Source organism: Rhinoraja longicauda, chromosome 22 (genome assembly GCF_053455715.1).
Source record: "Rhinoraja longicauda isolate Sanriku21f chromosome 22, sRhiLon1.1, whole genome shotgun sequence".
Classification (NCBI taxonomy): domain Eukaryota; kingdom Metazoa; phylum Chordata; class Chondrichthyes; order Rajiformes; family Arhynchobatidae; genus Rhinoraja; species Rhinoraja longicauda.
In genome coordinates, this window is record NC_135974.1 from 425092 (window position 1) to 439901 (window position 14810).

The following is a 14810-nucleotide window of genomic DNA, read 5'->3' on the forward strand; positions in this document are numbered from 1 at the left end:
GGAAACCCTACGAGGACGGGCCCAACGGGGAAAGAGGAGTACTGGGAAAAGGGGAGGTCCCCCTCCCTCCCCCCTCCCCTCTCCCTCCCCCCTACCCCCTCCCTCCCCTCCCCCCTCCCTCCCCTCCCCTCCTCCCTCCACACCTCCCTCCTCCCTCCCTCCCCCTTCCCGCCCTCCCCTCCTCCCGGTTACAATGGAAACCCTACGAGGATGGGCCCAACGGGGAAAGAGGGGTACTGGGAAAAGGGGAGGTCCCCCTCCCTCCCTCCCCCCTACCCACGTCCCTCCCCTCTCCCTCCCCCCCTTCCCTCCTCCCTTCCCCCCTCCCCTCCCCCCTCCCATCCCCCCCTCTCCCCCCTCCCTCCCCCCTACCCCCCTCCCTCCCCTCTCCTCCCCTCTCCCTCCCCCCCTCCTCCCTCCCCCTTCCCTCCCCCAACCCTCCCCCTTTCCTCCCCTCCCGGTTACAATGGAAACCCTACGAGGACGGGCCCAACGGGCCCACTTGGTCTAGTATACTATTAAAACTCAGATCTTGTAGGTTTGTATCAGGATTTGTGTATATATCAGTGATTCCGGCAAAACGGTAAACCGTGGCGCCACGGTTTTTGCACCGCCTTGATCACCAACCTCCCGGCTGACCGGCCGTGATATTTTCATTTAATTTGTTCGTATGTTTTTAAAGTTACAGAGGTTTTAAAGCGCTGCCCCCCCCCATATTGAAGTTTCTATAGAGGGCGCTGCGGTGCGGATTTAGTCTTCAGCGTGTGATGTCACAATGGACAAGCAGCTGCTATTGGGTGTCTGCTCTTTACAAATTTACATCTTTTTATTTTTAACCTTTTTTTTCAAAGGTCTTCAGCTGGTGACGTCACAATGCTTGTGTGAGATGGGTGCTACATTGTTGCGAAAGGCAGCTGATTGTTTTTTAAAGTTGTGTTTTTATTGCAAGTCATTTAACATACACAGATCAGCATGGGGCCCCTATGCTCGTGGGCCACCGGGGCAAGTGTTTCGAAAAAGAAAGGGGAAGTCCCCCTTCCCCCTCAACCCCTCCCTCCCCCCTTCCCCCTCCCCTCCCCCCCTCCCTCCCCCCTCCCTCCAACTCCCCCCTTCCCCCTCCCCTCCTACCCCTTCCCCCCTCCCCTCCCCTCCCCCCTCCATCCCCCTCCCCTCCTCCCTCCCTCCCCCCTCCCTCCCCGCCTCCCAGTTACAATGGAAACCCTACGGGGACAGGCCCAACGGGGAAAGAGGGGTACTGGGAAAAGGGGAGGTCCCCCTCCTCCCCCTTCCCCCCTCCCCTCCCCCCTCCCTCCCTCCTACCCCCCTCCCTCCCCGCTCCCTCCCCCCTTCCCCCCTCCCCTCTCCCCTCCACACCTCCCTCCTCCCTCCCTCCCCCTTCCCTCCCTCCCCTCCTCCCGGTTACAATGGAAACCCTACGAGGACGGGCCCAACGTGGAAAGAGGGTACTGGGAAAAGGGGAGGTACCCCTCCCTCCCCCTTCCCCCCTCCCCCCCTACCCCTCTCCCTCCCCCCTTCCCCCCTCCCCCTCCCTCCCCTCCCCCCTAACCCCCTCCCTCCCCTCTCCCTCCCCTTCCCCACCCCTCCCCTCCCTCCCCCTCCCCTCCTCCCTCCACACCTCCCTCCCCCTTCCCTCCCGGTTACAATGGAAACCTACGAGGACGGGCCCAACGGGGACAGAGGGGTACTGGGAAAAGGGGAGGTCCCCCTCCCTCCCCATTCCCCCCTCCCTCCCTCCCCTCCCCCCCTACGCCCCTCCCTCCCCTCTCCCCCCCTTCCCCCTCCTCTCCCCCCTCCCCCCCTCCCTCCTCCTCCCCTCCTCCCTCCACACCTCCCTCCTCCCTCCCCCTTCCCTCCCTCACCTCCTCCCGGTTACAATGGAAACCCTTCGAGGACGGGCCCAACGGGGAAAGAGGGGTACTGGGAAAAGGGGAGGTCCGCCTCCCTCACCCTGCCCCCCTCCCCTCCCCCATCCCCTCCCCCCTCCCTTCCCCTCCTCCCTACCCCTCTCCCTCCCCCCTTCCCCCCTCCCCTCCCCTCCCTCTCCCCTCCTCCCTCCACACCTCCCTCCTCCCTCCCTCCCCTTCTCTCCCTCCCCTCCTCCCGGTTACAATGGAAACCCTACGAGGACGGGCCCAACGTGGAAAGAGGGGTACTGGGAAAAGGGGAGGTCCCCCTCCCTCCCCCCTTCCCCCTCCCTCCCCGCTCCCTCCCCACCCTTCCCCCCCTCCCCCCTCCCTCCACCTCCCCTCCTCCCTCCTCCCTCCCTCCCCCTTCCCTCCCTCCCCTCCTCCCGGTTACAATGGAAACCCTACGAGGACGGGCCCAACGGGGAAAGAGGGGTACTGGGAAAAGGGAGGTCCCCCTCCCTCCCCCTCCCCATCCCCCTCACCCCCTCCCTCCCCTCTCCCTCCCCACTCCCCTCCCCCCCTTCCCCTCCCCTCCCCCCCTCCCTCCCACTCCCCTCCTCCCTCCCTCACCCTTCCCTACCCCCCACTCCCCTCCCGGTTACAATGGAAACCCTACGAGGACGGGCCCAACGGGCACACTTGTGCTAGTCTATCTATCTATCTATCTATATACTACTAAAACTCAGATCTTGTGTTATATATATATATAACACTGATGTCGGCTGAATACGGCAATTCCGGCAAAACGGTGAACCGTAGCGCCACGATTTTTGTACCGCCTTAATCAGCATGCGGTTCGCTGCTGGAAAATGATATTTTTATTTAATTCGGACGCATATTTTTTAAGTTACAGAGGTTTAAAAGTGCTGCCCCCCCTGATTTATCGAAGTTTTGACAGAAGGGGGGCGCTGCGGTGCGGATTGTGATGTCACAATGCCCCTGTGAGATGGACTCGAGCTGACCCCCCTTCCCCCCCAGCGGTATTCAGCGTGTGACGTCACAATGCCCCTGTGCTACATTGTTGCGAAGAGCTGTCAAGTCAAGTCCATTTTATTTGTATAGCACATTTAAAAACAACCCACGTTGACCAAAGTGCTGTACATCTGATTAGGTACTAAGGAAAAAAATGAAACATACAGTGGCACGCAAACAGTTCACAGCGCCTCCTCAATGAGCCTCAAACGCTAGGGAGTAGAAATAGGTTTTGAGCCTGGACTCTCCCCCTCTCTCCCTCCCCCCTCCCCCCTTTCCCCCCCTCCCCCCCTTTCCGCCCTCCCCTTCCACCCTCCCCCTCCCCTCCCCCCTCCCTCCCCCTTCCCTCCCCCCACCTCCCCTTCCCCCTTCCCCCTCCCCTCCTCCCTCCACACCTCCCTCCTCCCCCCCTCCCCCTTCCCTCCCTCCCCTTCTCCCGGTTACAATGTAAACCCTACGAGGACGGGCACAATGGGGAAAGAGGGGTACTGGGAAAAGGGGAGGTCCCCCCTCCCTCCGCCCTTCCCCTCCCCCCTCCCCTCCCCCCTCCCCCTCTCTCCCTCCCCCTCCCCCTCTCTCCCTCCCCCCCTTCCCCCCCTCCCCTTCCCCCCCTCCCCTCCCCTACCCCCTCCCTCCCCTCCCCTCCTCCCTCCACACCTCTCTCTCTCCCCCTTCCCTCCCTCCCCTCCTCCCGGTTACAATGGAAACCCTACGAGGACGGGCCCAACGGGCACACTTGAGATGGGTGCTACAGTGAGAAGCACTATGTGACCGCGAATGTTTCAAAACAAGCACTTAAAAAGCACTTATCTCTTTTTAAAGTATATTTTTTTATTGCAAGTCACTTAACATACACAGATCAGCATTGGGCCCATATGCTCGTGGGCCACCGGGGCAAGTGTTTCGAAAAAAGCACTGAGAGTGTGTATGGGGAGAGAGAGAATGGGGGGGGGGGGGGTCTGTGAATGGGGACTGGGGACAACAGGGGTCGTTGCGGAGGGGGCTTGGTGGTGGGGGAAAGAGGGGTACTGGGAAAAGGGGAGGTCCACTTCCCCCATCAACCCCTTCCTCCCCCCTCCTTCCCACCTCCATCCCCACTCCCCTCCCCCCCTCCCTCCCCCCTCAATCCCAACCTCCATCACCACTCAGCCCCTAACTCCCCCCCTCCCTCCTTCCCTCCATCCCACCCTCCCCCACTCCCTCCCCCCTCCCTCCACCATTCCATCCCTCTCCCCCTCCCCCCTCCTTCCACCATCCCTCCACCCCTCCGGTTACAATGGAAACCCTACAGGGACGGGCCCCAACGGGGAAAGAGGGGTACTGGGAAAAGGGGAGATCCCCCTCCCTCCCCCCCTTCCCCCTCCCTCCCCCCTCCCCCCTACCCCCCCCTCCCCTCTCCCCCTCCCTCCCCCTACCCCTTCACTCCCCCCTTCCCCCCTCCCCTCCCTCCCCCCTCCTCCCCTCCCTCCCCCCTTCCCTCCCTCCCCTCCTCCCGGTTACAATGGAAACCCTACGAGGACGGGCCCAACGGGGAAAGAGGGGTACTGGGAAAAGGGGAGATCCCCCTCCCTCCCTCCCCCCTCACTCCCCCTTACCCTCCCCCCTACCCCCCCTCCCTCCCCTCTCCCTCCCTCCTCCCCCCTTCCCCCCCCTCCCCTCCCCCTCCCCTCCCCTCCTCCCTCCACACCTCCCTCCTCCCTCCCTCCCCCTCCCCTCCCTCCCCTCCTCCCGGTTACAATGGAAACCCTACGAGCACGGGCCCAATGGGGAAAGAGGGGTACTGGGAAAAGGGGAGGTCCCCCTCCCTCCCCCCTCACTCCCTTCTCCCTCCCCCCCTCCCTCCCCCTCCCCTTCCCCCCTCCCTCCCCTTCCCCCCTCCCTCCCTCCCCCTCCCCCCTACCCCCTTCCCTCCCCTCTCCCTCCCTCCCTTCCCCCCTCCCCTCCCCCCCTCCCTCCCCCTCCCCTCCCCCCTCCACACCTCCCTACTCCCTCCCTCCCCCTTCCCTACCCCCACTCCCCTCCCGGTTACAATGGAAACCCTACGAGGACGGGCCCAACGGGCACACTTGTTCTAGTATACTATTAAAACTCAGATCTTGTAGGTTTGTATCAGGATTTGTGTATATATCAGTGATTCCGGCAAAACGGTAAACCGTGGCGCCACGGTTTTTGCACCGCCTTGATCACCAACCTCCCGGCTGACCGGCAGAGATATTTTCATTTAATTTGTTCGTATGTTTTTTAAGTTACAGAGGTTTTAAAGCGCTGCCCCCCCTTATTGAATTTCTATAGGGGGCGCTGCGGTGCGGATTTAGTCTTCAGCGTGTGATGTCACAATGGACAAGCAGCTGCTATTGGGTGTCTGCTCTTTACAAATTTACATCTTTTTATTTTTAACCTTTTTTTTCAAGGTCTTCAGCTGGTGACGTCACAATGCTTGTGTGAGATGGTTGCAACATTGTTGCGAAAGGCAGCTGATTGTTTTTTAAAGTTGTGATTTAACCCTCCCCCTCCCTCCAACTCCCCCCTTCCCCCCTCCCCTCCCACCCCTTCCCCCCCTCCCCTCCCCCTCCCCCCCCTCCATCCCCCTCCCCTCCTCCCTCCCTCCCCCCTCCCTCCCCGCCTCCCAGTTACAATGGAAACCCTACGGGGACGGGCCCAACGGGGAAAGACGGGGTACTGGGAAAAGGGGAGGTCCCCCTCCCTCCCCCTTTCCCCCTCCCCCTCCCTCCCCCCCTACCCCCTCCCTCCCCTCTCCCTCCCCCCTTCCCCCCTCCCCTCCCCCTCCCCTCCTCCCTCCACAACTCCCTCCCTCCCCCTTCCCTCCCTCCCCTCCTCCCGGTTACAATGGAAACCTTACGAGGACGGGCCCAACGGGGAAAGAGGGGTACTGGGAAAAGTGGAGGTACCCCTCCCTCCCCCTTCCCCCTACCCCTCTCTCTACCCCCTCCCCCCTTCCCCCCTCCCCCACTCCCCTCCCCCCTCCCCCCCTAACCCCCTCCCTCCCCCTCTCCCCTCCCCTTCCCCACCCCTCCCCTCCCTCCCCTCCTCCCTCCACACCTCCCTCCCCCTTCCCTCCCTCCCCTCCTCCCGGTTACAATGGAAACCCTACGAGGACGGGCCCAACGGGGAAAGAGGGGTACTGGGAAAAGGGGAGGTCCCCCTCCCTCCCCCCTTCCCACTCCCCTCCCCCCTCCCTCCCCCCTCCCTACCCCTCACCCCCCCTCCCGTCCCACCCTCCCCCCCCTCCCCTCCCCCCCTCCCTCCCCCTCCCCCCCCTCCCTCCCCCTCCCCCTCCCCTCCTCCCTCCACACCTCCCTCCTCCCTCCCTCCCCCTTCCCTCCCTCCCCCTCCTCCCGGTTACAATGGAAACCCTACGAGGACGGGCCCAACGGGGAAAGAGGGGTACTGGGAAAAGGGGAGGTCCGCCTTCCTCCCCCCCTCCCCTCCCCCTCCCTCCCCCCTACCCCCCTCCCTCCCCCCTCCCCTCCCCTCCCTCCCTCCCCCCCTCCCTCCTCCCTACCCCCTCCCTCCCCTCTCCCTCCCCCATCCCCCCCTTCCCCCCTCGCCTCCCCCCTCCCTCCCCTCCCCTCCTCCCTCCCTCCCCCTTCCCTCCCCCTTCCCTCCCCCCACCCTCCCCCTTCCCTCCCCCCCCACTCCCCTCCCGTTTACAATGGAAACCCTATGAGGACGGGCCCAACGGGCACACTTGTGCTAGTCTATATACTATTAAAACTCACTTCTTGTGTATATTTTTTTTTGGGGTTTGACCTGGTATGCGCGTAACAACGGTTTCTCTGATTTCGTCAAAACGGTGAACCGTAGCGCCACGATTTTTGCACCACCTTAATCACCACGCGGTTATCTGCTGCAAAATTGTTTTTTATTTAATTCGGTCGCATGTTTTTTAAGTTACAGAGGTTTTAAAGCGCTCCCCCCCCCCCCTAATTTATAGGGGGCGCTGTGGTGCGGATTTATTGAAGGTCTTCAGCTTGTGATGTCACAATGCCCCTGTGAGAAGAGCTCGAGCTGACCCACCTCCCCCCCCCTTCAGCGTGTGATGTCATAATGGACAAGCAGCTGCTATTGGGTGTCTAATCTTTACAAATTTACATCTTTTTATTTTTAACCTTTTTTTTCAAGGTCTTCAGCTTGTGACGTCACAATGCTTGTGTGAGATGGTTGCTACATTGTTGCGAAAAGCAGCTGATTGTTTTTTAAAGTTGTGTTTTTTATTGCAAGTCACTTAACATACACAGATCAGCATGGGGCCCCTATGCTCGTGGGCCACCGGGGCAAGTGTTTCGAAAAAAGAAAGGGGAGGTCCCCCTTCCCCCCTCAACCCCTTCCTCCCCACTCCTTCCCACCTCCATCCCCACTCCCTCCCCCCCTCCTCCCCAACTCCCTCACCATCCCTCCCCACCTCCCTCACCCCTCGGGGACGGGCCCAACGGGGAAAGAGGGGTACTGGGAAAAGGGGAGGTCCCCCTCCCTCCTTCCCCCCTCCCTCCACCTCCCCCCCTTCCCCCCCTCCCCTCCCACCCCTTCCCCCCTCCCCTGCCCTCCCCTCCTCCCTCCCTCCCCCCTCCCTCCCCCGCTTCCCGGTTACAATGGAAACCATACGAGGACGGGCCCAACGGGGAAAGAGGGGTACTGGGAAAAGGGGAGGTCCCCCTCCCTCCCCCTTCCCCCTCCCCTCCCCCCTTCCCCCTCCCCCCTTCCCCCTCCCCTCCCCCATCCCTCCCCCTCCCCCCCCATACCCCCCCTCCATCCCCTCTCCCTCCCCACTTCCCCACTCCCCCACCCCTCTTCCCCCTCCCCTCCTCCCTCCACACCTCCCTCCTCCCTCCCTCCCCCTTCCCTCCCTCCCCTCCTCCCGGTTACAATGGAAACCCTACAAGGACGGGCCCAACGGGGAAAGAGGGGTACTGGGAAAAGGGAAGGTCCCCCCCTTCCTCCCTACCCCTCCCCTCCCCCCTCCACACCTCCCTCCCTCCCCCCCACTCCCCTCCCGGTTACAATAGAAACCCTACGAGGACGGGCCCAACGGGGAAAGAGGGGTACTGGGAAAAGGGGAGGTCCCCCTCCCCCCTTCCCTCCCCCCTCCCACCACCTCCCCCCCTTCTCCCCTCCCCCCCTTCTCCCCTCCCCCCTTCTCCCCTCCCCCCCCTTCCCTCCCCTCCTCCCTCCACACCTCCCTCCTCCCTCCCTCCCCGCTCCCGGTTACAATGGAAACCCTACGAGGACGGGCCCAACGGGGAAAGAGGGGTACTGGGAAAACGGGTGGTCCCCCTCCCTCCCCCCCTTCCCCCTCCCTCCCCCTCCCCCCTACCCCCTCCTTCCCCCCCTTCCCCCCCTCCCCCCTCCCTCCCCCTCCACACCTCCCTCCTCCCTTCCCTCCCCCCCCCCACTCCCCTCCCGGTTACAATGGAAACGCTACGAGGACGGGCCCAACGGGGAAAGAGGGGTACTGGGAAAAGGGGAGGTCCCCCTCTCTCCCCCCCTCCCCTCCCCTCCCCCTCCCCTCCTCCCTCCACTCCTCCCTCCCCTTCCCTCCCTCCCCCTCCTCCCGGTTACAATGGAAACCCTACGAGGACGGGCCCAACGGGGAAAGAGGGGTACTGGGAAAAGGGGAGGTCCTCCTCCCTCCCCCCTACCCCCCCTCGCTCCCCCCTCCCCCCTCCCCCCTCCCTCCCCCCCCTCCCTCCCCTCTCCCTCCCCCCTCCCCCCCTTCCCCCCTCCCCCTTCCCCCCCTCCCCCCCTCCATACCTCCTTCCTCCCTCCCTCCCCCTTCCCTCCCCACCACTCCCTTCCCGGTTACAATGGAAACCCTACGAGGACGGGCCCAACGGGCACACTTGTGCTAGTATACTACTAAAACTCAGATCTTGTATATATATATTTTTTGGGTTTGACCTGAATTATTTGATATATTTATTTGTTCGTATCAGCGATTGCGGCAAAACGGTGAACAGTAGCGTGACGGTTTTCGCACCGCCTTAATCGCCAACCTCCCAAACGACCGGCCGTGATATTTTCATTTGATTTAGTCGCATGTTTTTTAAGTTACAGAGGTTTTAAAGCGCTGCCCCCCCCCTTTTCAGGGGGCGCTGCGGTGCGGATTTAGTCTTCAGCTTGTGATGTCACAATGCCCCTGTGAGATGAGCTCGAGCTGACCCCCCCCCCCCCCCCCTTCAGCGTGTGATGTCACAATGGACAAGCAGCTGCTATTGGGTGTCTACTCTTTACAAATTTACATTTTTTTATGAGAAGCACTTGGTCAAGTCAAGTCAATTATATTTGTATAGCACATTTAAAAACAACCCACGTTGACCAAAGTGCTGTATATCTGAATAGGTACTAAGGAAAAAAATGAGACATACAATGGCAACGCAAACAGTTCACAGCACCTCCTCAATGAGCCTCAAACGCTAGGGAGTAGAAATAGATTTTGAGCCTGGACTTAAAGGAGTGGATGGAGGGGGCAGTTCTAATGGGGAGAGGGATGCTGTTCCACAGTCTAGGAGCTGCAACCGCAAAAACTCGGTCACCCCTGAGCTCGGTCCCCCATCCACGAAGGGGGACTGGGGAGGGGGACAACAGGGGTCGTTGCGGAGGGGGCTTGGTGGTGGGGGAAAGAGGGGTACTGGGAAAAGGGGAGGTCCCCCTTCCCCCCTCAACCCCTTCATCCCCCCTCCTTCCCACCTCCATCCCCACTCCCTCCCCCCTCCTCCCCAACTCCCTCTCTCACCCCTCCCCCCTAACTCCCCCCCCTCCCTCCTTCCCTCCATCCCTCCTTCCCCCAATCCCTCCCCCCTCCCTCCACCCTTCCATCCCTCTCCCCCTCCTCCCTCCTTCCACCCTCCCTCCCCCCTCCCGGTTACAATGGAAATCCTACGGGGACGGGCCCAACGGGGAAAGAGGTGTACTGGGAAAAGGGGAGGTCCCCCTCCCTCCACCTTCCTCCCTCCCCTCCCCCCTCCCTCCACCCTACCCCTCCCCCTCCCCCCTCCCCTCCCCCTCCCTCCCCCTCCCCCCCTACCCCCCTCCCTCCCCTCTCCCTCCCCCCCTTCCCCCCTCCCTCCCCCTCCCCTCCTCCCTCCACCCTCCCTCCCCCTTCCCTCCCTCCCCTCCTCCTGGTTACAATGGAAACCCTACGAGGACGGGCCCAACGGGGAAAGAGGGGTACTGGGAAAAGGGGAGGTCCCCCTCCCTCCCCCCTCCCTCCCCCCTTCCCCCTCCCCTCCCCTTCCCACCCCCTCCCTCCCCTCCCCCTCCCCTCTCCCTCCCCCCCTTCCCTCCTCCCTCCCCCTCCCCTCCTCCCTCCCTCCCCTTCCCTCCCCCCCACCCTCCCCCTTCCCTCCCCCCCACTCCCCTCCCGGTTACAATGGAAACCCTACGAGGACGGGCCCAACGGGCACACTTGTGCTAGTATACTACTAAAACTCAGATCTTGTATATATATATTTTTTGGGTTTGACCTGAATTATTTGATATATTTATTTGTTCGTATCAGCGATTGCGGCAAAACGGTGAACAGTAGCGTGACGGTTTTCGCACCGCCTTAATCGCCAACCTCCCAAACGACCGGCCGTGATATTTTCATTTGATTTAGTCGCATGTTTTTTAAGTTACAGAGGTTTTAAAGCGCTGCCCCCCCCCCCCCTATTCAGGGGGGCGCTGCGGTGCGGATTTAGTCTTCAGCTTGTGATGTCACAATGCCCCTGTGAGATAAGCTCGAGCTGACCCCCCTCCCCCCCCTTCAGCGTGTGATGTCACAATGGACAAGCAGCTGCTATTGGGTGTCTAATCTTTACAAATTTACATTTTTTTATTTTAAACTTTTTTTTCAAGGTCTTCAGCTTGTGACGTCACAATGCTTGTGTGAGATGGGTTCTACATTGTTGCGAAAAGCAAATGATTGTTGTTTAAAGTTGTGTTTTTTATTGCAAGTCACTTAACATACACAGATCAGCATGGGGCCCCTATTCCCTCCCTCCCCCCCCTTCCCCCCTCAACCCCTTCCTCCCCACTCCTTCCCACCTCCATCCCCACTACCTCCCACCCTCCTCCCCAACTCCCTCCCCACCTCCCTCACCCCTCCCCCCCTAAATCCCCCCCCCCCTCCACCCTTCCATCCCTCTCCCCCTCCCCCCTCCTTCCACCCTCCCTCCCCCGCTTCTGGTTACAATGGAAACCCCACGAGGACGGGCCCAACGGGGAAAGAGGGGTACTGGGAAAACGGGTGGTCCCTCTCCCTCCCCCCTTACCCCCTCCCTCCCCCCTCCCCCCTCCCTCCCCCCTTCCCCCTCCCTCCCCCCTTCCCCCTCCCTTCCCCTCCCTCCCCTTCCCCCCTCCCTCCCCCTCCCCCCCCACCCCCTCCCTCCCCTCTCCCTCCCCCCTCCCCCCCTTCCCCCCTCCACCCCCCTCCCCTCCCCCTCCCTCCCCCTCCTCCCTCCACACCTCCCTCCCTCCCTCTCCCTTCCATCCCTCCCCTTCCCTCCCTCCCCTCCTCCCGGTTACAATGGAAACCCTACGAGGACGGGCCTAATGGGGAAAGAGGGGTACTGGGAAAAGGGGAGGTCCCCCTCCCTCCCCCCTTCTCCCCTCCCTCCCCCTCCCCCCCTACCCCCCTCCTTCCCCCCCTTCCCCCCCCTCCCTCCCCCTCCCCTCCTCCCTCCACCCTCCCTCCCCCTTCCCTCCCTCCCCTCCTCCCGGTTACAATGGAAACCCTACGAGGACGGGCCCAACGGGGAAAGAGGGGTACTGGGAAAAGGGGAGGTCCCCCTCCCTCCCCCCTTACCCCCTCCCCTCCCCCTCCCTCCCCCTTCCCCCTCCCCTCCCCCTCCTCCCTACACCTCCCCCCCTTTCACCCTCCCCTCCCCGCTCCCTCCCCCTCCTCCCTCCCTCCCCCTTCCCTCCCTCCCCTCCTCCCGGTTACAATGGAAACCCTACGAGGACGGGCCCAACGGGGAAAGAGGGGTACTGGGAAAAGGGGAGGTCCCCCTCCCTCCCCCCTTCTCCCCTCCCCCCTTCTCCCCTCCCCCCTTCTCCCCTCCCCCCTTCTCCCCTCCCCCATCCCTCCCCCCTACCCCCTCCCTCCCCTCTCCCTCCCCCCCTTTCCCCCCCCTCCCTCCCCCTCCCCTCCTCCCTCCACCCTCCCTCCCCCTTCCCTCCCTCCCCTCCTCCCGGTTACAATGGAAACCCTACAAGGACGGGCCCAACAGGGAAAGAGGGGTACTGGGAAAAGGGGAGGTCCCCCTCCCTCCCTTCCCCCCTCCCCTCCCCCTCCCCTCCCCCTCCCCTCCCCCCTCCCCTCTCCCTCCCCCCTTCCCCCCTCCCTCCCCCTCCCCTCCTCCCTCCCTCCCCTTCCCTCCCCCCCACCCTCCCCCTTCCCTCCCCCCCACTCCCCTCCCGGATACAATGGAAACCCTACGAGGACGGGCCCAACGGGCACACTTGTGCTAGTATACTATTAAAACTCAGATCTTGTATGTGTATGTATTTTTTGGGGGTTTGGCCTGGTATATAGATAACAGCGATTGCGACAAAACGGCGAACCGTAGCGCGACGGTTTTCGCACCGCCTCAATCTCCAATCTCGCGCTCGCTCGGCCGTGATATTTTCATTTAATTTGGTCGCGTGTTTTTTAAGTTACAGAGGTTTTAAAGCGCTGCCCCCCCCCCCTTTCAGGGGGGCGCTGTTGTGCAGATTTAGTCTTCAGCGTGTGATGTCACAATGCCCCTGTGAGATGAGCTCGAGCTGACCCCCCTTCCCCCCCCCCCGCGGTATTCAGCGTGTGATGTCACAATGGACAAGCAGCTGCTATTGGGTGTCTACTCTTTACAAATTTACATCTTTTTATTTTTAACCTTTTTTTTCAAGGTCTTCAGCTTGTGACGTCACAATGCTTGTGTGAGATGGTTGCTACATTGTTGCGAAAGGCAGCTGATTGTTTTTTAAAGTTGTGATTTTTATTGCAAGTCACTTAACATACACAGATCAGCATGGGGCCCCTATGCTCGTGGGCCACCGGGGCAAGTGTTTCCCACCCCTTCCCCCCTCCCCTCCCCTCCCCCCCTCCATCCCCCTCCCTGCCCGCCTCCCAGTTACAATGGAAACCCTACGGGGACGGGCCCAATGGGGAAAGAGGGGTACTGGGAAAAGGGGAGGTCCCCCTCCCTCCCTCCCCCCCTTCCCCCCCTCTCCCCCTTGCCCCCTCCCCCCCCTCCCCTCCCTCCCCCTCCCCCCTCCACACCTCCCTCCTCCCTTCCCTCCCCCCCACTCCCCTCCCGGTTACAATGGAAACCCTACGAGGACGGGCCCAACGGGGAAAGAGGGCTACTGGGAAAAGGGGAGGTCCCCCTCCCTCCCCCCTCCCTCCCCCCTACCACCCTCCCTCCCCTCTCCCTCCCCCTTGCCCCTCCCCCCCTCCCCTCCCCCCCTCCCTCCCCCCTCCACACCTCCCTCCCTCCCCCTTCCCTCACCCCCACTCCCCTCCGGTTACAATGGAAACCTTACGAGGACGGGCCCACCGGGGAAAGAGGGGTACTGGGAAAAGGGGAGGTCCCCCTCCTCCCCCCTTCCCCCCTCCCCTCCCCCCTCCCTCCCCCTACCCCCTCCCTCCCCTCTCCATCCCCCTCCCCCCTCCCCTCCCCCCTCCCTCCCCCTCCCCTCCTCCCTCCACACCTCCCTCCTCCCTCCACACCTCCCTCCTCCCTCCCTCCCCCTTCCCTTCCTCCCGTCCTCCCGGTTACAATGGAAACCCTACGAGGACGGGCCCAACGGGGAAAGAGGGGAACTGGGAAAAGGGGAGGCCCCCTCCCTCCCCCTCCCCCCTACCCCCCTCCCTCCACTATCCCTCCCCCTCCCCCCTTCCCCCTCCCCTCCCCCCTCCCTCCCCCTCCCCTCCTCCCACCACACCTCCCTCCTCCCTTCCTCCCCTTCCCTCCCTCCCCTCCTCCCGGTTACAATGGAAACCCTACGAGGACGGGCCCAATGGGGAAAGGGGTACTGGGAAAAGGGGAGGTCCCCCTCCCTCCCCCCTACCCCCTCCCTCCCCTCTCCCTCCCCCCCTTCCCCTCCCCCCCTCCCTCCCCACCTCCCTCCTCCCTCCCTCCCCTTCCCTCCCTCCCCTCCTCCCGGTTACAATGGAAACCCTACGAGGACGGGCCCAACGGGGAAAGAGGGGTACTGGGAAAAGGGGAGGTCCCCCTCCCTCCCCCCTTCCCCCCTCCCTCCCCCCTCCCTCCCCCTACCCCTCTCCCTCCCCTCTCCCTCCCCCATCCCTTCCCCCCTCCCCTCCCCCCTCCACACCTCCCTCCCTCCCCCTCCCCTCTCCCTCCCTCCCCCTCCCCCCCCTCCCCTCCCCCTCCACACCTCCCTCTTCCCTCCCTCCCCCTTCCCTCCCCCCCACTCCCCTCCCGGTTACAATGGAAACCCTACGAGGACGGGCCCAACGGGGAAAGAGGGGTACTGGGAAAAGGGGAGGTCCCCCTCCCTCCCCCTCCCCTCCCTCCCCCTCCCCCCCTTCCCCTCTCCCTCCCCCCTTCCCCCCTCCCCCCCCTTCCATTCCCCCCCTCCCTCCCCTCCTCCCTCCACACCTCCCTCCTCCCTCCCTCCCCCTTCCCTCCCTCCCCTCCTCCCGGTTACAATGGAAACCCTACGAGGACGGGCCCAACGGGGAAAGAGGGGTACTGGGATAAGGGGAGGGCCCCCTCCCTCCCCCCTTCCCCCCCTCCCCCTTCCCTCCCCCTCCCCCCTCCCTCCCCTCCCTCCCCTCTCCCTCCCCCCTCCCCTCCCCCCTCCCTCCCCCTCCCCCCTACCCCCCTCCCTCCCCTCTCCCCCCCCCTCCCCTCCCCCCTCCACACCTCCCTCCTCCCTCCCTCCCCCTTCCCTCCCCCCCACTCC